Genomic DNA, 9,208 nt, shown 5'->3' with positions numbered 1-9,208 from the left:
TTCGTGCATTGTACTCACAATCACTACTTTGATGTGAGGCAAGCACATGATATCAGGATGGAATATGTACGAAAAATAGAACGGCATGGCATATTCACAACTGTTTGTGTAAACTCAGCAGAAGCCATTTCAACAAATAATAAGAAATGCAAGCTAGACACCACATGAATGATGCAACCAATATGACTCTGCCAAGTTAAAAGCGTCCCATCATAAATGACATTTCAACAAATTAGAAGTAGCACATGCTATAAATCATATGAAAGATGCAACTAATATCACACTGCATATACTAATGGTGTCTTGTCATATTGATTCATGCGGGATACAAAAAACATAGTTTTATGTAAGGACATGCTTAATAGACAGATGTACTATGTACTAAAAACAGGAAGCACTACTAGGAAAAGGGCTATAGACAATATGCACACTAATGGCGCACCAGACATGTGGTGCGCCACTACTATATAGCAGTGGCGCACCGTGTGCTGGTGCGCCATTAGTGTGATAGACACTAATGACGCACCACAACTATGGTGCGCCACTACTAACAAAGTTATTTTTTTTCCAAAAATACTAATGACGCATCGTGTGCTGGTGCGCCATTAGTGTGATAGACACTAATGAAGCACCACCAATATGGTACTGTGCCGCCGCCCCCGCCGCCTCCCCCGCTCCGACCCTCGCCCCGGCGGCGACGAGCCCTTCCGCCCCCACCATCTCCGTCCCGTTCGAGGTGAGGCCCTCGCCCGGCCGCCCTGCCCGGCCGCCCGGTCCTCCCCACCCCAAGGTCAGGGGCTCGGCCGTCAAGTTCCTCTCCCACCCCAAGGTCAGGGGCAAGCGGCTAGGGTTTCGCCCGCGTCGCCTCCCACCTCCCGTCCCTGCCCAGGCCGCCATGTTCCAGCTAGGCTCCGCCCCCGGGAAGGGCTTCTGGGCGCGGCACCGGTGGAAGATGCTCCTCTCGCTGGGCGTCGCCGGCGCCGGCTACGCGGCCTACCGCTTCTACGACGCGCACCAGAAGCAGCTCGTCCGGGTGGAGCAGCGCCGAGGAGGAGCGCGCCGCTGACGAGATCATCAAAAATCAGTGAGCACACAAACCCAAACCACCACCAGATTTGTTTTTCCTGTGTATGTATTGGTGGGTGATGCAGGGTACCCTGTGATGTGCTGCTTATAGCAATATCGTCTTAGCGCTAGCAAACTACAGTAGTTCTGTGATGCAGAGGATCTCGGATACAACCACGCTGCCATTTGCTATGCACTACCTACGTTCACGGATAATGGAGGAGCTGGATACTTCGCACCTGATCGAGAGGCTGCTGCAAGGGTAATCTTGCTTGCATTTTAGTGTCTGCATACGTTTGATAATCTTCCTTGTATCAAGCATGAAGATTTCGATGCTGGATTTCTGCCTATGTTCCTTTATGTCCCATTTTGTGGGTGCTTTTTTTTGTTGAATTTGTACCTTGGTATTTAGACTCATAGTTATGTGTTCTGACTATTGAATATTGATAACCATAAGTAGCCTGATTGGAGTTGGGAAGAAACTCCTGTAAATATTTAGAAGGAGTTGAGTTTTCTAAATATTTCTAATTTCAGGCGGAGCGGGCTGGATGATGCTGAAGTAGTCATCTTCGTCGGCCCCGTCACTGCGTACGCATACTCCTTCAATTTTTCCCTCCTACTGGTACATATTCTTCCCAAGTTCCACTCCATTGCTAATTCTGAAATTTTGTTTGCTTAATTCAAATCTGAATTTATTTTTCCTTGATTAGATATCTAACATTGCATTCTAATTATTTCATGTTGCTGCTTGCATCACTTTTTCAGGTGTTGTGATCTGGAGAAGCTCAAGTAGTCATCTTCGTCCATCACGTCACTGCATACGCATACGCCTCTGATTTTTGACTCCTGGTACATACTCTTCCCAAGTTCCCCTTGGTGGCTAATTCTGTATTTTTTTGCTTAATTCAAATCTGAATTAATAATTCAGATTTTTTGTTTCCTTCATTGAAATCTGAATTAAATTTTGCTTCATTGCTATGTAACACTGCCTTCTAATCCGAAAAAATCTGACAGATATTACAACACTCATATGCTTATAAAGCACATGTTTCATAATAACTAGATGAACTACATACATGCTCTCCTTTTTATTGATTAGTTGGTTTAGCCCCTAAACTATCTTATATTATCTAAAAGAAGGCAAGCATAATTAGTTTTCCTGCAATTTTTGTTAGTTCTCTGTATTGTTTTTGTTGATTTTTTATCTATTCTTCTATATCCACTCATACAGTAGCAGTACGTATGTACAATATTTTGGAATGCACCTCAAAGGAATAGGAACGTTTCCCGCAAAAAAAAGGAATAGGACTGTGCTCCTCCCAAAGGACAAAAGCAAGAGTAAGTAACGCTTCTCCCATCCTATAGAAAAAATAATCTCACAAATCACTTTTTCCCTTGAAATATTTACGGTAGCAAATATTCATCTAATGCAGCAATGCAGACAATAAAAATCCAGCACCAACAATGAATAGCCGGAGTAAACAAAACAAGCAGACCAAATCGTGTCGGCCCTCGAGGAAGGGTTGCAGTGTCGAGGAACAGCAGGCATGTAAATCTGACTGCAATTCATGTATGTCTCTTCCTATTTATCTGTTGTTCAACTGTGTTATTTGTTTACTACGACAGATTTGAGTAATTGTCGGTCATGTAGCTAATGTAGGCACAGCTTCATGAACGTCTGCCAAGGTTCTTAGTGAGGGCTTCCTCTAAGATGCTTTCAGATTTTTGATTATCTAGCATATATATGCAGTGAAGATGTCTCTGAATAGGATACATGGTGTTCATGTTCTGTTAGATAATTTGATGCTTGTGTAGTTTGATTTAAAAAATGATAGGTCAGAATGACAGAATGTGACTAGTTTTGCTTTTGCTGCAGCTACACATGATTTTACTTTTGTTTTTGATTGTTTCTTCTTCAGTTTCTTAAGGCTAGAACACTACAGTGATTGATTATGCACCTGAAGGATTAATGAAGCTGCTTGGACTGAATTTCTCTTTAAAATACATGGTGCTTGTTTGGGATGATTGGGCAAAAATAGTTGGGAATTGGTTTTTTATTATATGCAAAGCTTCAAGCCTTGGGGTCTTGCTGACATTAGTTGTTTCAAGTTCAGACCTTTTTCACCGCTGACTATACTCTCTCAAGTTCAGGTCACGGTGGATGGTTTGGGAGGAGGGAGGCAGAGCAGAGACAAACGGCGCATTCGGTCATGCATGTGTGTGGATTTGTATCATCCTACTACTGTGTTGCTTTGTTTTACAGTAATAAATAAAGAGACGAATCAGATTTTCTTTGGTTCGTTAGCAAAATTTTACACATCAAGTATTTGATCTCAGATCTTCTATTTCGGTTTGGTATATGAGCCTTTTGCCCATAGACTAACATGTCCCTTAACCTGTCTGCTTGGTGATACTTTTCTGTATCAGCATGTAGTTACGGATTGAACAACCAGTTACTGATTATGCCTTATCTCAATGCATACTAACTTTCTATGAGTACCTGGTTTGCTGCAGCCCTTTTGCCCATAGACTAATATATGCACTTTCTTTTAGAATTGAGCATACCCTACTTGTCATTAGCACTCTCGTTACAACATCTACATCTCTCTTTACACAATATTACCTATTTTTTCTTACTTTCCAGTAATGATCATCCTCATCCACCCATACGTCGTCTAGACAATTATTAGAGCATTTCTTTCACAACGTAAAGCATCGGCAAAAAACATCAAAATATAGCGTACTAACTTGGCGTTGGTTTCCTTATTTACTGTTCCGTACATATATAACCAATGTCTTTGAGTGACTTTTTTTATTATCTGATATTGCATACTTCGATATCGCCTGTTGATGTGCTTCGAATGTAAACGTCTAACTACTTTATCATCCCCAACATCCAGGGTGCGTAGACAGGACTGATGTTGCTCAAATGCGATCATATGTGACCGTGTTGAAGGAGTTTTGCCCTCTGTCTATGACTCAAGTGTCAATGATGCCTCTCCATATTATCGCTACCATGTCTTATTTGTTTTGGTTGCTCAGCAAATGTTTTGCTGTACAAGAATTAGACGACACTGGACCTGTATAATTATGGGCTACTCATGCAGTTTATTATTTAAGTTTCGAATGATGTTATCTGTTTCTATTATGCGTGCTTTCACATAAATGTTTCCATCAAACATTCCCTGTGATCATATCTCCAAAACTTACAAGGATTTCCCAATGGATCCTGTACACATTCCACCAATGCTTATTCCTTTCTTTCTAATAGTATTGTAAATATTCTGTGTACCAATCTGCCCCTAAATATATTTATGTTCACTCTCACAATAGATGCCTTACTCTCGCCCCTAGCGCCATCGGCGCAACGGGTCATCTAGTATTATCAAAAGGTAAATGCCCTGATTATTTAGCTCTGTCAGATAAATACTCGTCGAAAGTGGGCTCCTATCAAAATTCATTTCCATTATAATCTTACTCATACAATATTCACACCATGTAATTCTGGAAATATATGCTCATATCTAGTTCTGCATAAAAAATGACAGTATTGACATGTTATAAATAGTTTGTTTGTCTTTCTGTTTATTTTGTTACATTTTGCAGGGATAAAGTGAAGAAATAGAAGAAAAGATTACTAGAAGATTAGTTTTAGGATTTTCTTTTATTTCCTTGCAATTTTCCTTTTATTGGAAACTTGTAAAGACATTGTAATATTCTTACTATAATAAAAATTATGATTCTATTTCATTTTTTGTTTTTAAACTATTTTTCCTTATAGGTTGTTTTCTGTAAATTTAGATTTTTTTTGTTTTCCAAATACATTACTAGTGGCGCATTTAGGCCCTTATTAGTGGCGCACCTTCCTTTATTACTAGTGGCGCACCTATAAGGTTATTAGTGGCGCACCTGGAGGGAATACCAGTGGAGCACCGAATGGTATACTAATGGCGCACCTGTGGTGCGCCATTAGTATTTAATACTAGTGGCGTGGTACTAGTGGCGCACCAGTAGTGCGCCATTAGTAGAAAAAACTGGTGCGCCACTAGTAGGCCTTTTCCTACTAGTGAAGGCATGTCACATTAACATGTATAATGTGTAAACTAAGAAGAATAGCACATGCAATTTAACCAGATTGGAAGAATTACAATCTAGACACCATATGCAACATGCAACCACATATCACACTGCCAAGTTAGAGAAAGCACCTGCAATGCTGGTGTAGGGGAAAGGCGGTCATCAACTATAGAGTTACGTTCACTATCTTCATCTAGCCTTGCTGTTTCTTGAGAATCATGTGGGGAGGCTGACACTGCATTTTCAAAAGAGGATCCTTTCACAAAGTAACCCACTGGGGTGACTGTCTCATCATAAGTGATTGATGAGGGATACACAAGAACATTAGATGTAAGAACATGGTTAATAGACAAATGTACTAGAATGTACCAAAAACAGGAAGGCATGTCATATTCAAAGGTATAATGTGTAAGCTAAGCATATGCAATTTAACCAAATTGGAAGCAATACAAGCTAGACATCTGGCTAGAGTGGTGAGCATGATCATCGAGGACCTGAGAGCCTGGTGGGAGGCAGGTTGCTTCCCCACCATCGTGGCTTTTTAGTTGGCTTCCAGGTGATGCCTGTTTGTGATGGGCTTGTCACTGGCTCGGCTAGTGCCCTAACTAACTATTTGTCTTCTGGTGCTCCCAGGATGGTGGTTCATGTAAAAAATATCTTTCCTTATCTTAATAAAGACCGACTTCGGCCTTTCGAATACAAGCTAGACACCATATGCAACATGCAACAACATATGACACCGCGAAGTTAAAGCAAGCACCTGGGATGGTGGTTCATCACGAGCGAGATCATCAACTCCCGATCTACGTTTACCATCTCCATCTGCTGATAGTGCACCCTTTATAAGGCTAAAACGTGTCTGGCCTAGCCGCGTACCATGCTGGAGTGACTTCTCTCTTTTCTTTTCTGCTTCTGTCAAGGCAGGAGAGTCTGAAATACCCTTCCATAAAAACACAATAGTGAGAGTATGGGTGAAGTGTGTATGCAGAACTAGTGCACTGTAAAAGTAGCAGATAGCAGGTGGCTGAAAAATAAATGACAGGACACATAAGATAGCTCTGCAACATTGCATGTCAAACAAAATTAGATTCTACTCCATATGATTTTGTCATATATGAGCATAGGGATGGCTGGGAAATGCAGGTACTCCTCCAGCACACCACCACATATGGTCCTATCAAAATAACAGTCGACTGAACATAAATAGGTCAGTTGATTTTTTATGAACCGTCCGATCTATAAGGAACAGGCAGATGGCCTTCGTCTACCTCACTGAAAGCACAAGTGCTCCCTTGGTGATTTTGGTAATTAATGTCAACATATCTCTTGTTGGACTAATGCTTTCATCTAGTATGTTTCAGATAAGTTCAACAATGGAGTGGCATAGACAAGAGGATGTGGAACCCCTTTAAGATGATAAGGACAAAGGATTGGCTCAAGCTCGAAACTCAGGACTCCACTTTTTTCATTTTAGTGATCCAAGATCACATTGAGTCCATAGGAAAGCCAATACTATTAAGAGGGGATGAGGTGCTGCTTAATGGCTTGCTTGCTCAAAGTGCTTAGTGATATGCTCCAAAGCCCTCAACTACTTTCTCCCATCCACATATGTCCCAAACCAAAAAGTCAAACTCGGCCACACCGAAACTTTCTATCCGGCACCACCGAGTTCACTTGACATAGCCACTGCCAGAAACCCTAATCAATTCGGTCTCATCGATGGCATCTCGGTCTCACCAAGATGGGCTTGCAAACTCTCTGTTGTCTATTGCATTAATTTCGGTCTCACCGAAATATGAAATCGGCACCATCGAGTTTGCTTGGCCAACTCCCTGTTGTGCTTATTACCCAAACCGGTCCCACCGAGGTTGTGTTATCGGTCCAACCGAGATAAGGCTTTACCCTAACCCTAGCACATCGGTACCACCGAGTTGACATATCAGTCCCACCGAAATGCCTAACGGTCACATTATGAACCAAATCGGTCCGACCGAGTTTTCTAATTCGGTCCCACCGAGTTTGGTGATTTGTGTGTAATGGTTAGATTTTGTGTGGAGGCTATATATACTCCTCCACCCACTCTTCATTCGTGGAGAGAGCCATCAGAACATGCCTACACTTCCAACATACATTTTCTGAGAGAGAACCACCTACACTTGTGTTGAGGTCAAGATATTCCATTCCAACCACATAAATCTTTATCTCTAGCCTTCACCAAGTTGCTTTCCACTCAAATCATCTTTCTACCAAATCCTATCCTATGAGAGAGAGCTGAGTGTCGGGGAGACTATCATTAGAAGCACAACAGCAAGGAGTTCATCATCAACACACCATCTATTACCTCGTGGAGAGTGGTGTCTCCAAGATTGGTTAGGTGTCACTTGGGAGCCTCCGTCAAGATTGTGGAGTTGAACCAAGGAGTTTGTACGGGCAAGGAGATCGCCTACTTCATGAAGATCTACCCTAGTGAGGCAAGTCCTTCGAGGGCGATGCCCATGGTGGGATACACAAGGTTGCTTCTTCGTGGACCCTTCGTGGGTGGAGCCCTCCGTGGACTCGCACAACCGTTACCCTTCGTGGGTTGAAGTCTCCATCAGCATGGATGTACGATAGCACCACCTATCGGAACCACAGATAAAAAATCTCCGTGTCTCCAATTGCGTTTGCACACTCCAATCCCATCCCTTTACATTCTTGCAACTTGCATGATTTACTTGCCGCTACTCATATACTCTTGTCATGCTTGCTTGATATGTATTATGAATGTTTGAACTTGTGCTAAAACTCCACTTCAACTTAGAGAATTTAAAAACTGCAACTTTTCTTGCTAAGAGTCTATTCACCCCCTCAAGACACTTCTTCTCGACCCTTTCAATTGGTATCAGAGCTTTGGTCTCCATTGCTTTGGTTTAAACACCTTTGGAGGAAGATGGATGAGTCTACGTTGGGGAGTTTTAGACATAGAGTGCCTATACTTGATGGAGAGTACTTTCATGAGTGGAAAAATGAGATGCTTGAGATTTTCAATGAATATCACTTGAACAAGTACATTAATAGTACTTGCATTTCTCCTAGTGATCCCTTGCATCCCTCTCCCGATGAGGATCTTGACATGATTCACAATCTTAGAACTATGAATCTTATTATTAGAGGATTGCCCAAAAATTTGATTGCTAGCTTACCTACTCTTCACTGTGCCTACCGTATATGGAGATTTCTTGAGGAACGATTCCCAAATTATTCCTTGAAAAATCTAGACGAAATTCTTCGTAAGTCTATTGCCTTGAGTAAGATGAGTACTAGTGATCCTAAGTTTGATGATTGTCTATTTGAGCTTCGTGATCTCATTAGTGCCAAAGGAGATGTTGGAATTATTAGCAATATCATTTCCGAAGTCATTAGAATTCATAGAGATGAACATTGTTACGGTCATACTTCTAATGAATTACCCACTCTAGGAGTTGATCAATCACAAGACGATATAGAACATGGATACTATGATGAGAATGATGATAGTGACTATGATCTTGATGATGCGATGAGACACTTTGGTCTTGTGGCTAATCTTCACGGCTACATGGCTGGAGGAAAGGAATGGGTCCTTGATAGTGGATGTATTGATCATATGACCGGAGACAAAGATATGTTTTGTGAGCTTGCTGAAACGACGGCCCTCGAAAGTATGTCACTTTCGGTGATAACTCAAAGGTTAAGGTGGTTTGCCTTGGTAAGGTGGCCATCTCACATGATAGCTCCATACAATATGTTATGGTCGTTGAATCGCTTGGCTACAATTTACTTTATGTATCTAGACTTGCTGACTTTGGTTTCAACGTCCTATTTACTGAAGTAGATTGCCAAGTGTTTCATAGAGATAATCATAAAACGGTCTTTACCGATATCCGTAGAGGTGATCTTTACATTGTTGATTTCACTAAAAAGGCTCAAACTAGAACTTGCTTAATTGCTAAATCCTCAAAAGGCTGGTTGTGGCATATAAGGTTAGGTCATGTGGGCATGCAAAATCTTGATAAGCTTATTAAGGGTGATCATATCCTTTGAATAA

The 9,208-nt window shown here is 41.5% G+C and overlaps 1 long non-coding RNA gene across 1 annotated transcript; it reads left to right on the top strand.

Moving 5' to 3' along the window:
• The first annotated feature begins 1,438 nt into the window (after nucleotides 1–1,438).
• On the top strand, nucleotides 1,439–4,208 carry LOC120962510 (uncharacterized). Its single transcript, XR_006662663.2, has 5 exons — nucleotides 1,439–1,687; nucleotides 1,831–1,914; nucleotides 2,297–2,403; nucleotides 2,499–2,635; nucleotides 3,217–4,208. It is a non-coding gene; the product is annotated as an uncharacterized lncRNA (long non-coding RNA).
• The last annotated feature ends 5,000 nt before the right edge of the window (nucleotides 4,209–9,208 follow it).

The sequence above is a fragment of the Aegilops tauschii genome, chromosome 4, assembly GCF_002575655.3.
Source record: "Aegilops tauschii subsp. strangulata cultivar AL8/78 chromosome 4, Aet v6.0, whole genome shotgun sequence".
NCBI lineage: Eukaryota > Viridiplantae > Streptophyta > Magnoliopsida > Poales > Poaceae > Aegilops > Aegilops tauschii.
Note: the sequence above shows the minus strand (reverse complement) of the source record. Positions and strands in the feature narration are given on the sequence as shown.